General features: G+C 39.3%; 1 pseudogene; it reads right to left on the bottom strand.

Annotated features, from left to right (window-relative positions):
- Nucleotides 1–5,119: 5,119 nt before the first annotated feature.
- Nucleotides 5,120–5,983, bottom strand: LOC143582201 (protein NRT1/ PTR FAMILY 6.2 pseudogene; annotated as a pseudogene).
- Nucleotides 5,984–17,245: the final 11,262 nt, after the last annotated feature.

Genomic DNA, 17,245 nt, shown 5'->3' with positions numbered 1-17,245 from the left:
GTGGGTCGAAGCCATGCAAGAAGAGTTAGCTCAGTTTAAGAAAATGGAAGTATGGAATTTGGTTGAAAAACCAAGAAATGTGCATGCGATAGGCACGAAGTGGGTCTTCAAATGTAAGAGAGATGAGAAAGGGGTTGTTATCAGGAATAAGGCGAGGCTGGTTGTTAAAGGCTTTAATCAACAAGAGGGGATTGATTACAATGAAGTATTTGCTCCTGTGGCAAGATTGGAAGCCATTCGGCTGTTTTTGGCATTTGCTGCTCATAAAGAGAAGAAAGTTTTTCAGTTGGATGTGAAGAGTGCGTTCCTAAACGGTAAAGTCGATGAGGTTGTGTATGTTGAGCAACCTCGGGGTTTTCCTGACCCTGACTTTCCCGATCACGTGTACAAGCTAAGTAAAGCGCTGTATGGACTACATCAGGCACCTCGTGCCTGGTACTCAACGTTATCCGATTACTTGCTTGAGAATGAGTTTGAAAGAGGTAAGATTGATAGCACGTTGTTCTTCAAGAGAAAGGGAAGCGACTTTCTGCTGGTGCAAGTCTACGTGGATGACATTATCTTTGCTGCATCAAAGGTCACCATGTGTCAGGAGTTTGAGGCCGTCATGAAGAAGAGATTTGAAATGAGTGCTATGGGTGAACTAACTTTCTTTTTAGGATTGCAGGTTGATCAGAAGAAAGACGGGATGTTCATTCATCAGACGAAGTATGTCCATGATGTTCTCAAACGCTTCAAGATGGAGGACAGCACTCCATATGAAACTCCAGTCTGCGTCAATCACAAATTGGGTGCTGATTCAGATAACGATGCAGACGTGGACCCAACCCAATATCGGGCTATTATAGGTTCTTTAATGTACCTAACTGCTTCTAGGCCTGATATAATGTTTGCTGTTTGTCTTTGTGCACGCTTTCAGGCAAACCCAAAAGAATCTCATTTGAAGGGTGCGAAGAGGATACTGCGGTATCTCAAGGGCAAGCCGAAGCTGGGGTTGTGGTACCCGAGAGGAGGAGACTTGGAGCTAGTCGTTTATACAGATTCTGATTATGGAGGGTGCAATCAGAGTCGGAAATCTACAACTGGTGGATGTCAGTTTCTTGGTGGCAGATTGGTGTCGTGGCAATGCAAGAAGCAGACTTCAGTCGCAATTTCAACATGTGAAGCAGAATACATGGCAGCATCCAACTGCTGTTCCCAGGTTCTTTGGATTCAACAATAGTTGCGCGATTATGGTCTGAATTTCTCACTTACTCCTATTTGCATTGATAACACTGCTGCTATCTCAGTAACTAACAATCCCGTGAAGCACAGTAAAACTAAACATATTGACATACGTCATCATTTTTTACGGGATTGTGCTGAGAAGAAGCTGATTGAGCTCGAAAAGGTTGACACGTTAGATAATTTCGCTGACTTATTCACGAAAGCGTTTGACAAAAATCTAGATTTCAAAACCTTGTTGAGCTGAATGGGATGATCAATCCCGAGTAACCGTGCTTTCTTATGTTTGTTTAAAAAAAAAAAAAATACGTCACTATCGCTTAGAATTATGTCGGTTGCCTCAGTTTGAAGGACATGTCTTAGGATATGTTTGGTCCTCATTTCTACTTGTAGAATATGAGGATAGCCATTAACCAGATGATTGAAAGTGACCGGGGCGGTTTATGATGAGTTTTCATTCTTTCGCTGAAAATTAGTCGATCATACTTAGTTAGAAGGACACATACTAGTATGTGGTCGGTCCAGCTGATCCATTGGATCTTCGGGATAGCCGTTAACTTGAAGACTTTGATTTGGTTGGGGCGATAGAAGTTAAATTTTTCTTTTCGGGAGATGAAATTATTTTTCAAGTCTACTACTTCGTAAGAAGTTACTTTACTATGTTTAACAGAAAATTGGTCCAACCTTGGAAAGTGATAGATATACTGATTCTGTGTGTTTAACTAGTGAAGTTATTAGGCTTAAAAGTCTTTAGAACAGTCATTGTATGTCATAGTAGCTTTTATGGTGCGTAAAAGTAGAAGTGATACTAACTAAATCTACTCGATTTTATGTGGAAACTCCTTAAGAGTTGTGCATGTCTTCATACATATCTTTCCAAATGATAGGCAGAAAAGCGATTACCCAGTCATACACGAGCCCGTGAGTGTTCTGAGTCCCGTGAAGATAGCGTGTCAAGACACTGCAGTGATCCAGATTCGGGACTTGCAGTTATTTTCTACTTGAAGTTGTGTATATATATGTTAGATTAAAAAAAAATATGTGTGTATTCTAGAGTTCATAAGGTTAATGATTCTCAATCAAGACGCAAGAAGGTGAACGGGAAACAGAGTCTAAGATCGAAGTGTAATCACTATTTAATCAGACACTACGGGTCAAGGTCAATTCGGGGTGACTTGAGGAAAGCCAAATACGCTTTGAGAATAGATAGGAGGCATCATAATCTCTGAGTTGTTGCCCACTTAAGTTTTGAGCTTAATTGAACCTAACTCGTATCACAGAAACGATGAAAACCATTCTAAGTAGATTACCTGCTTACAACCTGTTTCTTTATGTCATAATACAGCTGAACACGGATCTGTGTGACAGTCACGAAATTAGTATGATTCCTGTTCGGATCTTTTCTAAAACATGGTAGTCCCTGTCGAGACTGAAATTTGATCCCGTGTACCTTTATTTTAAAAGTTTTTTTATTTTTGGAGTTGTATGATTTTATACCTGTTTACTTGGTCTTGATCGTTTCATTTAACGCTTTAAATGATGTTTTCTAACTTAGTTGCAAATTGTTCAAGTTATGGGGTTTGTTTTGAAAAATTTTTAATTTCAGCGAAGTTCTGCATAACTTCGCCTGATAGGCGAAGTTATCCACAACTTCGCCGATACATCTGTGACCCTATATAAAGGACTTTAAAGGTCAAACTGTTCATTTATTTCAAAACCCAGCGAACTTATACTCACAGAAACCTCGGCGAACTTATCATCATCATCCATTCTGTGTCAGGTGGTGAGCTACCAAGAACTACTCAAGCTCTTGGAACTTCCACAACTCAGGGGGAGTCGACAACTGCAGCTGGTGGTGATGATGTGGTGGTAGTGGATGTAGAGGAGATGGATGATGTTTTGGTTGGTGATGATGATGTACTACCAAGTGATGTGATAGAGAAGATTGGAGAAGATATTGTGATTGATACAGAGATAGAAGAGGGAGAGATAGTAGAAGAGAATGTGGAGCATGAGATACCAGATGTTGAGAAGGCAGGTTTGAGTGAACAGATTGGAAGCGATGAGTCTGAATGGGAAGAGCAGCCTAGGTGGAAGGAAGGCTATGCTCAGTGGTTCGTCAAAACGAAGAAACCGGCGGTCCCTACAATGTTTAAGAAGAGTTACAACGTTAAAGGCTATGCTGAAGCGAAGAAAGGGATTATATGCTGGATCTATGATGAGCAGTTGAGGCTCTTCGTGATTAAAAGGTATGACGGTGTTCAGTATTTTAAAAGACTGTTAAGATCGTTTAATACACTGCCGGAATGTGAAGTGAAAGACTTAGCCATATTGGGGTTAATCAATCGAAGTGACGATAATATGGCTAGAGTTATTGGGAAAATTGTATGGAAAGAAAGTATAAAAGAGAAGAAATTTGAGCTGTTAAAACCACAGAAGGGAAAACTTGTTGAAGACAAGGATAGAGGTTTGAGAGCTGATGGAAAGCCTTGGATGGTCATGAAGTATAAACCGATCCGGTGTTTGAAAGAAGTATCGATGAAGCTTATGCCCAATGATGTGCTTAAAGACCTAAAGTGGTGGTTTGTAGATTGTGAGACAGCTGAGGCAGTGATGGAAGACGAGGATGAACAAGAGGTACTAAGAGTTTACGATCCGATGCATTTGGTAAACTTATCGCAAGCTGACCTGCAGGTGCTCAATGAGAAGAAAATCTTTTATATTCCTGCTTGGAAAGACGAAGCGAGGAAATATCAAAGAGTTGTGTCGGTTTGTGTTCGAGAAGGAGTGCATGCGTGAAGATACAAGGTTGAAGATTACATGACACGTGATTGAAGCTAAAGAGATGAAGCTACTGCCAAGGGGGAGTCTGTTGGTTCATGATGTCAGTAGTTCAGTGTCTAGTGTCTGTAATCGCGTTTGTAATATTTTATGTTTTGTATAAGCGAAGTTGCTAACAAGTTCGCTGATATGGGCGAACTTGTTAGTCAAGCGAAGTTAGTGACAACTTCGCCTGAACATGCCAGGCGAAGTTGTCGTGATTATATAAGCCATCTGTTACGGCTTAAGAAAAATATATTGGAGAATTCAGTTTTCGTGTAATCGAGTCAGAGAGAGTCTGTAATCAAGTGATCTTCGTATCACGTGTTTAAGGTTGGTATACAACGTGTTTGATTATCGTGTGTTAATCGTATTGTTTTCTATACTCGTAACGTCTTACGTAGGGATTCCGCACCTGCGTAGTACGTGATATCTCGTGTAGATCCGGCTGGGAACCTACAGGTTGTGACCCAAGAACCTCAACTAGTTGAGCCAAAAGCTCCGATACCAATTGCAGGTACAGAATACGGGATCAAACAATGTGTTCTTGGATCAATCTCCTTTTGAGCTAGCGGAAATCACTCACAAGTTTACCAAGATCTCAAATCTTGTAGGAGTTTGGTTATTACCAGTTATGGAAAGGAAGGAAGTAAATGAAAGAGTTGGTGAATGGATAAGATAGTGAATATGTAAAAAAGGATATGTTATATGCATGGAAACTTCCACTATTTATAGTGTAATTTTCATGCACACTTCTTTTATTATTTTAGCCCAATAGACTTTTACTTATAAAGATAGATGAAAGACTATTTCATTAAGTCATAAATATATAAAATATTACAAAAGTCTACATTTACAAAATAAGACCTAACACTTATACATTCTTTAAAAAACACTAACACAACTTTCTTTTCATTAATAAGTCAATTAATACAATATACAAATTTAATTCAAATCTAAGTATATATTGAATTACAAATCACACTTTCTTATTTATACTAATTGTACATTTCCAACAAGAAAACCAAAAAGAAAATGCAAATCACACACAATCATAAAACAAGTCTTCCAAAAATCAACACTTCTCCATTTCAATTTTACTTGATGATTGATCTTTCTCTTTCTTGCACCTAGCCGCACATACCAGATAAACCACAAAGTTTATGCCACACAAAACCGTCAACAACCCATAAAACAGATCAAACCTTCCATTATTAATGTTATCCGCAAGCCACCCTTTTCCATCACTGTCCCTAGTGATCTTTTTCACCACTGACACCAACAAACTACTCATGAAAAATCCTAATGACAACGTTGTCAAAAACAAACCAGTACTCATTGTCTTCATCCCTTTTGGTGACCTAGTAATAAAAAAATCAAGCTGCCCAGTGTAAATAAAAGCCTCACCAGACCCCACAAGAAAAAACTGCGGGATCAAGATGAACACACTGATCGGGAGCGGCTGATCAGGAGCCCGAACCGAGTGTGTTTTGGCCACGGACAACCTTTTCACTTCAAACACCGCAGCCGCGGCCATTCCTAGCGTCGAGAGAACCAACCCTAACCCGATTCTTTGTAAGTCGGTGAACCCGGGTGTGCCTTTCCATTTTTTCCAAAATGGGATGATGAGGCAGTCGAAGAGGGCGCATGTTAGCAAAATGGCGGTGACGAAGAAGACGGTGAGGCATCCGGCGGGGATTTGGAAACCGGAGACGGTTCGGTGCATGGTGGCGGCTTGTTCGACAGAGAAGGTGATCATTTGGGCGTAGGTTGTCAAGAAGAGGATGGTGGTGGCCCACACGGGTAAGAGTCTTATCATCATCTTTACTTCTTCTACCCTTGTTAAGGTGCACAGGTTCCATGGGTTACGAGGGTTTGAAGTGTTTTTCTCGAGATCACCTTCGGCTTCTACAAGGAAGAAACGAGCATTTATTAACATGTAAAAATTATGTAAATATAACGTTTTCATTTTAAATAAAATTGTCCAATAAAAAAGATACAAATAAAAATTTTATTTTTTTATAGGGTCAAAAGATAAGGTAAACAGAAAAGCCAATGGCTATTTTGTTCACTTTTATTTTTTTTCCCGTTATTGCGGTTCTAAAAAACGAGTTAGCCATGGATTTGATCCTAAATGGCTTAACTAAAAGATTGAGACATTTGTTATGAATTATAACATGAATGGATGGGACAAGAGCATTGGTGAGCTTCATGCAATGTTTAAGACGGCCGAGACGGGAATGGGTAAAAAGGTTTTACCCGTTCTCACAATCAATGAGGGAAGCAATAAGAAGAGGCATCACCCGGAACCCAAGGCAAAGGTTGCCAAGGGTAAGGGACAAGTCAAGAGCAAGTTCAAGGGAAAGGCTAAAGTGGAATCACCCAAACCAAAGAAGCTAAAGGTTAGCTCGGAGGATCCATGCTTTGGATTTGGGGTGATTGGGCATTGGATGAGGAATTGTCCAACCCGTCTCAAAGAGTCGAAAGCTAAGAGGGATGCGGGGCAAACCTCTAGTACAACTTTCATGATTCATATTGATCTTAATCTTATTTCATCTAACACATGGGTATTGGATACCAGATGTGGAACTCATATTTGCAATTCATTGCAGGGGTTCAAGGGAAATGAATGATTCAAAAAAGGAGATATTAGTCTCTTCATGGGCAACGGAGCAAAGGTTGTTGTCCAAGCCCGGGGAGACTATACATTGAAGCTTCCAAATTGTTTGGAAGTTATTTTGAAAGACATTTTGTATACTCCTAGTTTGACTAGGAACATTATCTCTGTTTCTTTATTAAGACAATATGGGTATGATTTTAAAATTGTGGACGATGGTATTTGTGTTTTCATGAATAATGTCTTTTATTTTAAAACAATGCCGTTTAATGGCATTTATGAATTAGTTCATGATAACACATCCTTTGATAACATGTTGTACCGAGTAAAACTTATCTTTGGCATTGTCGCCTTGGTCACATAAACAAAGACCGCATACATACACTTCAAAAGAATGGTCTTTTGGAATCAAGTGAAGATGATTCATTTGATAAGTGTGAGTCTTGTTTACTTGGAAAAATGACCGAGGACCCCTTTAGTGGAACAAATGAAGGGGCAAAAGACTTATTGGGTATCATACATTCGGATGTATGTGGTCCTTTTATGACAATGACAAGGAATGGTGAAAGATACTTCATTACTTTTATAGATGATTATAGTCGTTATGGGTGTGTATACTTGTTAAGACACAAAGATGAAGCCTTTGAAATGTTCAAAGTCTTCCAAAATAAAGTACAAAATCAACTCGATTAAACCATCAAAGTACTTCGTTTGGATAGAGGAGGTGAATACCAAAGTGATGCTTTCCGAGATCATCTTAGAAGTTGTGGGATCATCTCACAACTTACTCCACCCGGAACACCACAACACAATGGTGTGTCCGAAAGTAGGAAACGAACTCTATTGGATATGATTCGATCTATGATGGCTAAAAGCACATTGCCTCTATCATTTTGGGGTTTCGCTTTGCTCTCCGCGGCCCGTATTATAAATATGGCCCCAACCAAGAAAGTGGACAAGACACCTTCTGAAATATGGAATGGAAGGGCTCCATCATTATCATATTTAAAGGTATGGGGTTGTGAGGCTTATGTCAAAAACAACACCCAAAACAAACTTGAAAGTCGATCCACTAAGTGTATCTTTGTAGGATATCCCAAGGACTCCATGGGATTATTTCTATAACCCAACCGAGCAAAAGGTATTTGTTGCTCAAAAGGCCGAGTTCATAGAAACTAAGTTCCTTATGGAAGGTACTAGTAGAACGGTGGAACTCGAGGAGGATCGAGAACCACAAGCCGATACACGTTTGGTTGATACTAGCAATCAACAAGAGGTTGTTGAAAATGATCAAATGGTTGATCAAGACACACAAAACGTTCGCAAGTCCGGTAGAATTAGTCATCCACCCGAAAGATATGGATTTTCATGGATGGATGATATGTGGTAGATTCGGATGAACCCACCACATACCGTGATGCAATGTCACAATCCGATTGTGACAAATGGCTTGAAGCCATGAACGTTGAGATGCAATCCATGCATGACAACCAAGTACGGGATTTGTGTACCACCTCTTAATTCCAAACCGGATGGAAGTAAGTGGGTTTTCAAGAAGAAAACTGATATGCATGGAAACTTTGATACTTATAAAGCAAGACTTGTAGCAAAATGTTTCACTCACACTCAAGGGGTTGACTATGATGAAACTTTTTCTCCCGTAGCATTGCTAAAGTCTATTAGGATATTGTTTGCCATTGCCGCACATTATGACTATGAGATATGGCAAATGGATGTCAAAACCGCTTTCCTAATTGGGCATCTTGAGGAAGATGTCTATATGGTTCAACCTGAAGGTTTTGTCGATCCACAACATCCTAACAAATTATGCAAGTTAAAGAAATCAATCTATGGATTGAAACAAACATCTAGAAGTTGTAATCACCGATTTGATGAAGAAGTTAAGAAATTTGGATTCATCAAGAATGGTGATGAAGCTTGTGTGTATAAGAAAGCTAGTGGGAGCATCATTACCTTCATAGTATTGTATGTTGATGACATACTACTATTTGGGAATGACATTCCAACCATAGAAGGGGTAAAAGCATGGCTTGGAAGTTGTTTTTCTGTCAAGGATCTTGGGGAAGCCGCCTATATTTTGGGAATAAAGATCTATAGGGATAGATCAAGGCGGTTGATAGGTTTAAACCAAAGTGCATACGTTGACAAAATCTTGAAGAGGTACAAGATGGAGAATTCTAAGAAAGGTTTGGTACCTATTCAAAGAGGAACGATATTGAGTGCGTCTCTATGTCCAAGCTCGAAAGAAGAGCAAGATAGAATGAATGGGATCCCATATGCATCGGCTATTGGATCCATCATGTATGCAATGGTATGCACTAGACCGAATGTATCATGCGCTTTAAGCATGAGAAGTAGATTCCAACATAATCCGGGAAGTAGCCATTGGATGGTGGTTAAGAGTATATTGAAATACCTTAGAAGGACTAAGGACATGTTTCTAATATACGGTTCGGGTGAGGAGGAACTCGTTGTAAAGGGTTACATGGATGCGAGTTTCTAAACCGATCGAGATGATTCTAGATCACAATCGGGATATGTTTTCGTTATGAATGGTGGGGTAGTCTCTTGGAAGAGCTCAAAACAAGATGTGGTAGCTTTGTCCACCACAAAATCGGGATACATCGCCGCCTCATTGGCAGCTCAAGAAGCTATGTGGATTAGAAAGTTCATTGCCGACTAAGGGGTAGTCCATACCATTTAGGACCCTCTAGAGATCTTTTGTGACAACGAGGGTGCGATTGCTCAAATCAAGGAACCTCGTGCACATCAAAAGACGAGGCACATTGAGCGGATGTTCTACTACATAAGGGATGAAGTTGAAAAGGGAAATATATGTATTCGCAAAGTTCACACCGATCAAAACATTGCGGATCCACTCACAAAGCTCCTTGAAAGGCCAAAGCATGAGGGTCATACTTGTGCCTTAGGACTTCGATATTCTAGTGATCGGATATGATCTAATTTTGTATTTGGATATCGGAATAATTGTTATTTTGACTCATTCATATGATTATGGTTTATAATTATGACATTTTAAGTTATGTTCCATTTTAGCATGTTTAAATCCGTGAATAGGTTAATTATTCTAAATAGCCGTATTCGCTCATATTTGTGGGAACAAATATGAAGGTAAGACTATTATGAACTTGGATTGGTGGATATTTATGGGATATGAATATAGAGCAAGGGTTGCTGCCAAGGTTCATAGATATTTATGGGTTATAAATATTGGACTGACCCGCTCTCAAATGTTACTACATGGAATCCTTGTGATTGATCATAAGTAAATTTGAGTAAAGGCGAATATCATAGTATCTTCCGACCTGAGATACATATTGGCTCTTGATATTCACCAAGTATTATACTTTGACTTAGTTCTTTGCTGCTTTGAAACATGACAGTACATAAGGCTAAGATCAGGTCTGGTACAAGGTGATTTTGAGAGACGTATGTAGTCAAGAGGGATTTGTCCCTCTTATTCGTTGAGAGTGAGATGTCTAAGGCCTGAAAAGTTAAATCAACAGAGAATGATCACTGTGTGTCTCCGGATTTGACATGACATCTGTGGCAAAAGGATAAATGATAGATGTACGTAAATCATTTCAAGTAAGGGACTTAAAGGGGATGATGTTATTGAATGGCACTTCGTCATGCGTATTAGGGGTAGTAAACCGTAGTTAGGTGGTATTTGCTACTTGCATCAATCTTCTATATATCTTGTGCTAGTGGGAGATTGTTGGACTCGTTATGCCCAAGACACATATTATTATTGATGTGGTTAGTATGTCATGATCCAAGTCGGGTCATACCCAATAACAAGCTAGAAAAATACCTACAATATTTTTTTATATAAGATATGATCATAACAAATAAATATTAACACTTGAGTTATTTGGAAAGGGGTTTCTAAATACAATCTACTTATGAAATAAATAAATCATATGGATGATTTATACTTTGAGAGAAAACATTCCATTTGTTATTAAGATGGTTAAGTAACAATATTCCTAGCATGTTACATGTAATGTGTTATATATATAATGGTATAAGTTATAACACATCATGTTCGTTACGATGCCGGAACTAAAACAAAAAATCAACATTCGGTTGGTTTTCATTACATTTGTTACTAAATTGGAACTAAAATAAAACGCATTGAGATTACAATTCAGTCAGTTTCTATCACGATCGTGATAACACCGGAATTAAAACAAAAATAAAAAATAAGTTATCATTCAGTCGGTTTTCGGTACATACCGGAACTACAACAAAACAAAAAGAACAAATTAAAAAAATATCACAAATAAGGTGCCGCGCAGGGGCTCAATCGGGGATTGCGGCACCAAAGTTTCTAATTGTTATATACGCGGGGCTTGGCGACACCAAAGTACTAAATTATATTATATAATAATTACTAATTATTAGCTTTTTAATAATACTAATTAGTTTTTAATAATTAAAATGTAAAAGTAAAATAAATAAAAATAAAAACATATTAGTCCTTATGATAATACAAATTATATTTTAATAATTAAGTATATTATTTTATAATTATTGTCTTTTTCAAAAAATAAAAGTAAATAACATATATTAATAAATATAAATATAAAAATGACATTGGACTTGTCACTCATCAAAGGCCAAATCTAGTAGTTGTACATGTACTGTTCGCACCTGCCACTTAAAATGGCGGATGTCAAGAAGATACTTGCCATTTCAAATGGCAGATGCCGTTTTTACATATAGGGGCATGCTACTTAGGGAAACGTGAACCACCAGTCAAAGTGGCGGATCAGAAAAAGTGACGTCCGCCATTTGAAATGGCGGAACACATAATAAAAGTACCACATCCGCCATTTCAAATGACAGAACACCAGATAATTGTCCACCTCACCCGACACAAACTGACATGACCTATATATAATCTAAGATCCGCCATTTCAAATGACGGATCTCCTAAAAACCATTACAACTTTTTCTCTCTTCTAGAAACCATTTCATCATTCTTTAATTTCCCATTTTGAAAAAAAATTCCACAATTTTTCTGCAGATAACAAATAGAGAAACATAAACAGGTTAATAATTCAACTAAAATGTAGGACTTGTATAAAAAGAAATTTGACGCACCTAAAAAAGGTTATTCAACCTTTTACAAACGAAAAGACAGGTAGAAGTTGGACTCCGATTCGCCATAAAAAAATGTTAGCTAAACCTGCAAAGTTCACCAAAACTACAAATTAAAATCAAATAAAAAAACAAGCGATTTGTGTTAGGACATGAAATGTCACATGTATGTCCCCAGTTCTATCAGGTTGGTTCAACATGAAACCAACGATCGTGAAACCAAGTTAACGTACTGAAAATGTCAAACGAAGCTGATTAGATCGAATCAGTGACTGATTCGATCGAACCAGATCTCATTCGATCGAACCAGATCTCATTCGATCGAATGAGTATCTCATTCGACCGAATGAGTCTTCGGTATATAAACGTTACTTGGGAAATTTCACAGGCAGAGAACAGAATACACACTCACGAACCAGCAGCCTACAGAAACTCTCTCGACTGTTCTTCGTGTTCTTGGTCGTTTCCTCCAATCCTAGGCGTCAAACCCCTTTAGGAATCGTACCTACGTGCCCGTTGATCACCACCGAATCACCGTGTTAGAGGATTCCGCACTCTAACACGTTGCCCCGTGATTCGTTGGGAAACCGAGTCCCGAATCGGTCCTACAAAGTGGCATCAGAGCTTTAGGTTCTTGATTCACGAAAGATTCGTGGTGATATTCGTGTTTTTCTCGTGATAATCATATATTTTGCTTGAAAAATTTTCGAAATCAAGTGTTTTTGTTCTTGGTGTTCATTGTGTTCTTATCAAAAACTCATAAAAGTCATATATTTTGGTTTTTGATCTCAAGATTTGGTGTTAAAATTCCGGGTTTTATCAAGAACATTCATCGTGTTCTTCGTTTTTTAAACGTTTGATCCATTTTTGTTTAGTTGGTTATTTGTTTAAGTGTTAATACACTTAAAAGAGTCATTTTTTGCTTCCAAATCAACTAGGATTCGTGTTATTGAATTTACAACCGAAAATCTGGTCAAATCTTCTAAGTTTGGAAATTCCATAAATCCCGATCGAACAAGTCGTATTTTTGGAACTCATTCGATCGAATAAGCCTCTTATTCGATCGAACCAGTTTGAATTTTGACTGAATCAGTTTTTCCCGCCGTGATCTGCGCCAAGTCCATTCGATCGAATCAGTTCATCCTTTCGATCGAACCTGCTTCCAGTCGATCGAACAAGTCTCAGATTCGATCCACCCATTCGATCTCTTTCTTAGACGACTGCCAGAACCCTTTCGATCGAACCGGACATCCATTCGATCGAACCTGTCACCTCATTCGATCGAACTAGATTGTATTCGATCGGATAAGCTTCAGAAGACCAGAACAGTGAATCAGTCAGTCATTCGATTGAATCAACACACATTCGATCGAATAAAGATCACATTCGATCGAATCAGAACACACTCGATCACATAAGTTTAAAAGATCAAAGATTAAAGCAAAGAAGCAAACATGGCTGCCAGTTCAAGTACAAACAAAAGGATCCAATCGATCCTTGAGAGTGATTCAGAATCTGGAAGCTTCAACAAGCCTCCAAAGTTGATGGCACTCAATGAGTTTACTACCTGGAAGACAAGATTCCAGATTCATATCACAGGTGTGAATCCGGGACTATGGGAAGCGGTTCAGACAACGTGGGTGCATCCTACAAACGATGATGGTGAAAGCCTGAGCTACTTTAGGCTGTCAGAAGAACAAAAGATAGCCTTTGATGCTGAAAAGAAAGCCTTCTCCTTACTGTCTCAAGCTCTCTCCAGCGATCTCTTCCATCAGTTTAATCAGTTCACAACAGCATCAACTCTTTGGAACGCACTGGTTGAACGATGCGAAGGATCTGAGTCACTTAAAGAAATTCACGCACGGGAGCTAAAGCGTGAATTTGATTTGTTTGGTCCAGAATCCGGAGAAGACATTGAATCGTTGCTGTCAAGGTTCTATCATCTTATGTCAGAGCTAAAGTCCTATAATGTCAAAACAACAGGGACTGAAAAGGTTAGATGTCTCGCTCAAGGACTCCCAACAAGCTGGAACACCTTCCTGACTGTGATGAGAAGAAGTCAACAATTGGAGACGATTCTTCTTTCTGACTTTATAAAAGAAATCAGACAGGAAGACGCTGAATTAAGAGCATCCTCCAGGAAACCCAGAGCAACATCTGACAAGTCGCTGTACATGTCAAACTCTCCAATGTCAGATTCAAATGACCATGCTCCAATGAAGACTGCGTTTGTCTCCTCAATGTCAAATCAATCTAAGGGGACCGAAACGAGATCTTCTGCACCACCAACATCAAATTCCGGAAATTCAAGTTCTAACTCCGGACCCAAGTCAACTGAAAAGGCAACGTTAAACACTGAAGGCTTGGGAAAGGTAACGGTGGAAGTTGCCAAAGAACATATGGCAACGTTAGGCACAATAATTGAATCATACAGTTTAATGGTGGCTGGTAAACTTGGCAACAGTCATCTGGACAGCGATGACTATGAACAGCTAGATGAAGACGATATGGAACGCATCGATATAATGTGGGCACTTGGCAGCGCGTTCCGTAGGGCTAGAAAGTGGGCTAAGAAAACAGGCCAAGCTCTTTCAATCAACAATAAATCCAAGTTTGGTTTTGATAAAACAAAAGTTAAATGCTACAACTGTGGCGAACTTGGTCATTTTGCCAAGGAGTGCTCTAAACCAAAGAGGGAAGGTCACCAATATCCCTTCCGAACTACTTCAACTTCATCTACTCCTGCTGCAGCCGCTGCAAATGTCAACAATGAGAGACAACTGGTCCCTCAGAATCAAACAGCAGCAAACAACGCAAACATCAACAATGAAACTGCTCTTGCTGTTCAAGGTGATGAAGGCGAGTCCTGGAACTTCAGCATTAACATGGCTGACATCACCATTGTGGATGGAGACTCAGAATCTGGGTCTGATGATTCCTCAACTGATGAAGAATACGTTGTCGAGGAGCCAGCTACTGAAATGAATGAAGGAGAGCATGAAGCTGAAGTGTCATCAGTGGAGATTAAGGAGGATCAAGCAAAAGAGTCAAATGTTCCTCAATCATGTCCAAGTTCAACAATTCCTGCAGAAGCTGCTACTGTTGAAGAAGTCAACAAGGTACTGTCAAAAGCAAAGTCTGCATCTTTTCTGGAAAGAGCAGGGAATCTTTACTTCGCGTTCATGGCAGAGACGTCAAATGATGCCAAGGTAAGTTCTAACCCTACTACTCCCAAACCAGAAAATACCAAATGTTTAAAATGTGAAATGTCTGAACAAGAAATTCATTCTCTGAAAGAGAGAATTGAAGATCTCGAGGCTTATAAACAAGCAGCCTCAAGATCTTTAATTGAACTGACTGACGCTCTTGCACAAAACAAGGCTTGGAAGCAGAAAGAGTCTGCTTTTAAAGAAAAAGTTGATAGCCTTAAGCGTCAGAACAAGGAATTGGAGATATGTGTTCTAAATCAACAAGATTCTATAAATTTTCATATCAATAAAAATAATGTCTTGAAAAAGGAAATGGAGAACACAAAAGCTGATCTTGAATCATTGACTTTCAAATTAAAAAGTTACTCCAATTCCTCTTATTTGCTAGAACACATTATCCCCGAGTTCAGGTGCAAAAAGGAAAGAGGTGTGGGATATCACAATGTCCCACCCCCTGTGCTGAACCGATTTGTGAGCTCACCAGGAGCTGTGCCAAATGATGACTCAAATGTTAAAACACCCGAGGACATAAACCAAATTTCAAAGTCCAAGGGTAAAGAAGTCATTGACCCGGCTCCTAAGACCAAACCAAATGTTGTTGCCACAGACTTAGGTTCCACAACTAAGTCAGGCCCATCCACATCTAAATCAAAGGCAACAACAAGTAATTCTCAGAAGAACAAGTTTAATCATAAATCTGAGAAAGTGCATGTGGAACATGGTACCCAGTTTGTCAAGGAGGGTAACTTTAATGAAAAACATAATTTTCCAAAACCCCCTCCCAGACAAACTTCACCCCAAAATGTCAAATCCAAGGGGTACCATGGTAACAAACAACAACAAAGTTATTACTCTCCACCACGTCAAAGGGGGAGAAACTACTGTTTCTCATGTGGAGAGGTTTGCCATATAGCAAGATTTTGCTACAAGTATCCGGATCCTAGGTATGTCAAGTCATCTCCTATGAGGCGACCGACTGTTGACATTCAAAGTCAAACTCGGTCTCACACACCGAGGTCGGTTTCTCCTAGGAAACCTCAGCCAACCTCACCACACAGATCACTGAATTCCTCAAACCCAAGTGTTTCCACTGCAACAAGTGAAAGTCAGTCTTCAACCAGCTATGTCAAACATGTTGAGAAGAAGACTGACAGTTGGAAACAAAAGAAAAACAACACTGTTGATAACGATGTCAAACCAGAAAACAGTGTTAATGAGGGTAAATGGATTGAACTGTTAATTCGTGATGATAATGGAAAACCCAAGACCATAAAGGCTTGGGTTTCCAATGATATTTAAACCTTTTGCTTTTTGTGTGCAGGTTGCTCTTTATGATCCAAGATTCAACATGTGGATCATCGACTCAGGAGCTTCCAGGCACATGACTGGAAACATGAATCTCCTATCCAGTGTCAGACAGATAAAAGGAGGTGCATTTTCCTTTGCAGGAAATCAAGGTGGTTACATCACGGCCCAAGGAATTGTTTCTAATGGGCGAATCTCGTTTGATAAGGTTAATTTCATCAAGGAGTTGGAGAACAACCTGTTGTCGATAAGTCAAATCTGCGACAAGGGTTTCAAAGTTATGTTTGATGATCGAGACTGCCACATCTTGGCTAAGGATTTCACCATTTCTGAAGACAAGGTTTTAATGTCAGCCGCACGCCAGAGTGATCTCTACATTCTGGATATGGCTAAGGCAGGGTCATCGTCTCCAACGGCGACATGTTTTGTGTCCAAGGCATCCGAACGTGATACTGTCATATGGCATAAACGGATGGGACACATTAATGTCAGGAACATGAACAAGCTTGTGCACAACAGGCTAGTTGAGGGAGTTAATCTGAGAAGTTTCCGTCTCCCTGATTCGTGTGTGCAGTGCAAAGCGGGAAAGCAAGTAAAAAGGTCCCACAAGTCTAAGAGTTTCCACTCGATTGATATTCCATTGGAACTCCTTCATATGGATCTTTTTGGCCCAATCAGCGTCAAAAGTATCTCTGGGCACTCATACTGTCTAGTGGTTACTGATGAATATTCGAGATTCTCTTGGGTGTTTTTCTTGAAAGCAAAGTCCGAGACATTTGGGTGTATAAATCTGCTAGTTACAACTCTTGAGTCACAGTACAATCTGAAGGTTCGGAGAATGCGTACAGATAACGGGACAGAGTTTAAGAATGCGAATGTTGAAAACTTCTGCAAAGAAAGAGGTATTGTTCAGGAGTTCAGT

This window comes from Bidens hawaiensis, unplaced genomic scaffold, assembly GCF_021521415.1.
Source record: "Bidens hawaiensis isolate Kalapana, Puna unplaced genomic scaffold, B.hawaiensis_p1.1 tig00031491_1, whole genome shotgun sequence".
Taxonomy (NCBI): domain Eukaryota; kingdom Viridiplantae; phylum Streptophyta; class Magnoliopsida; order Asterales; family Asteraceae; genus Bidens; species Bidens hawaiensis.
This window is presented reverse-complemented; position numbering and strand designations above follow the sequence as displayed.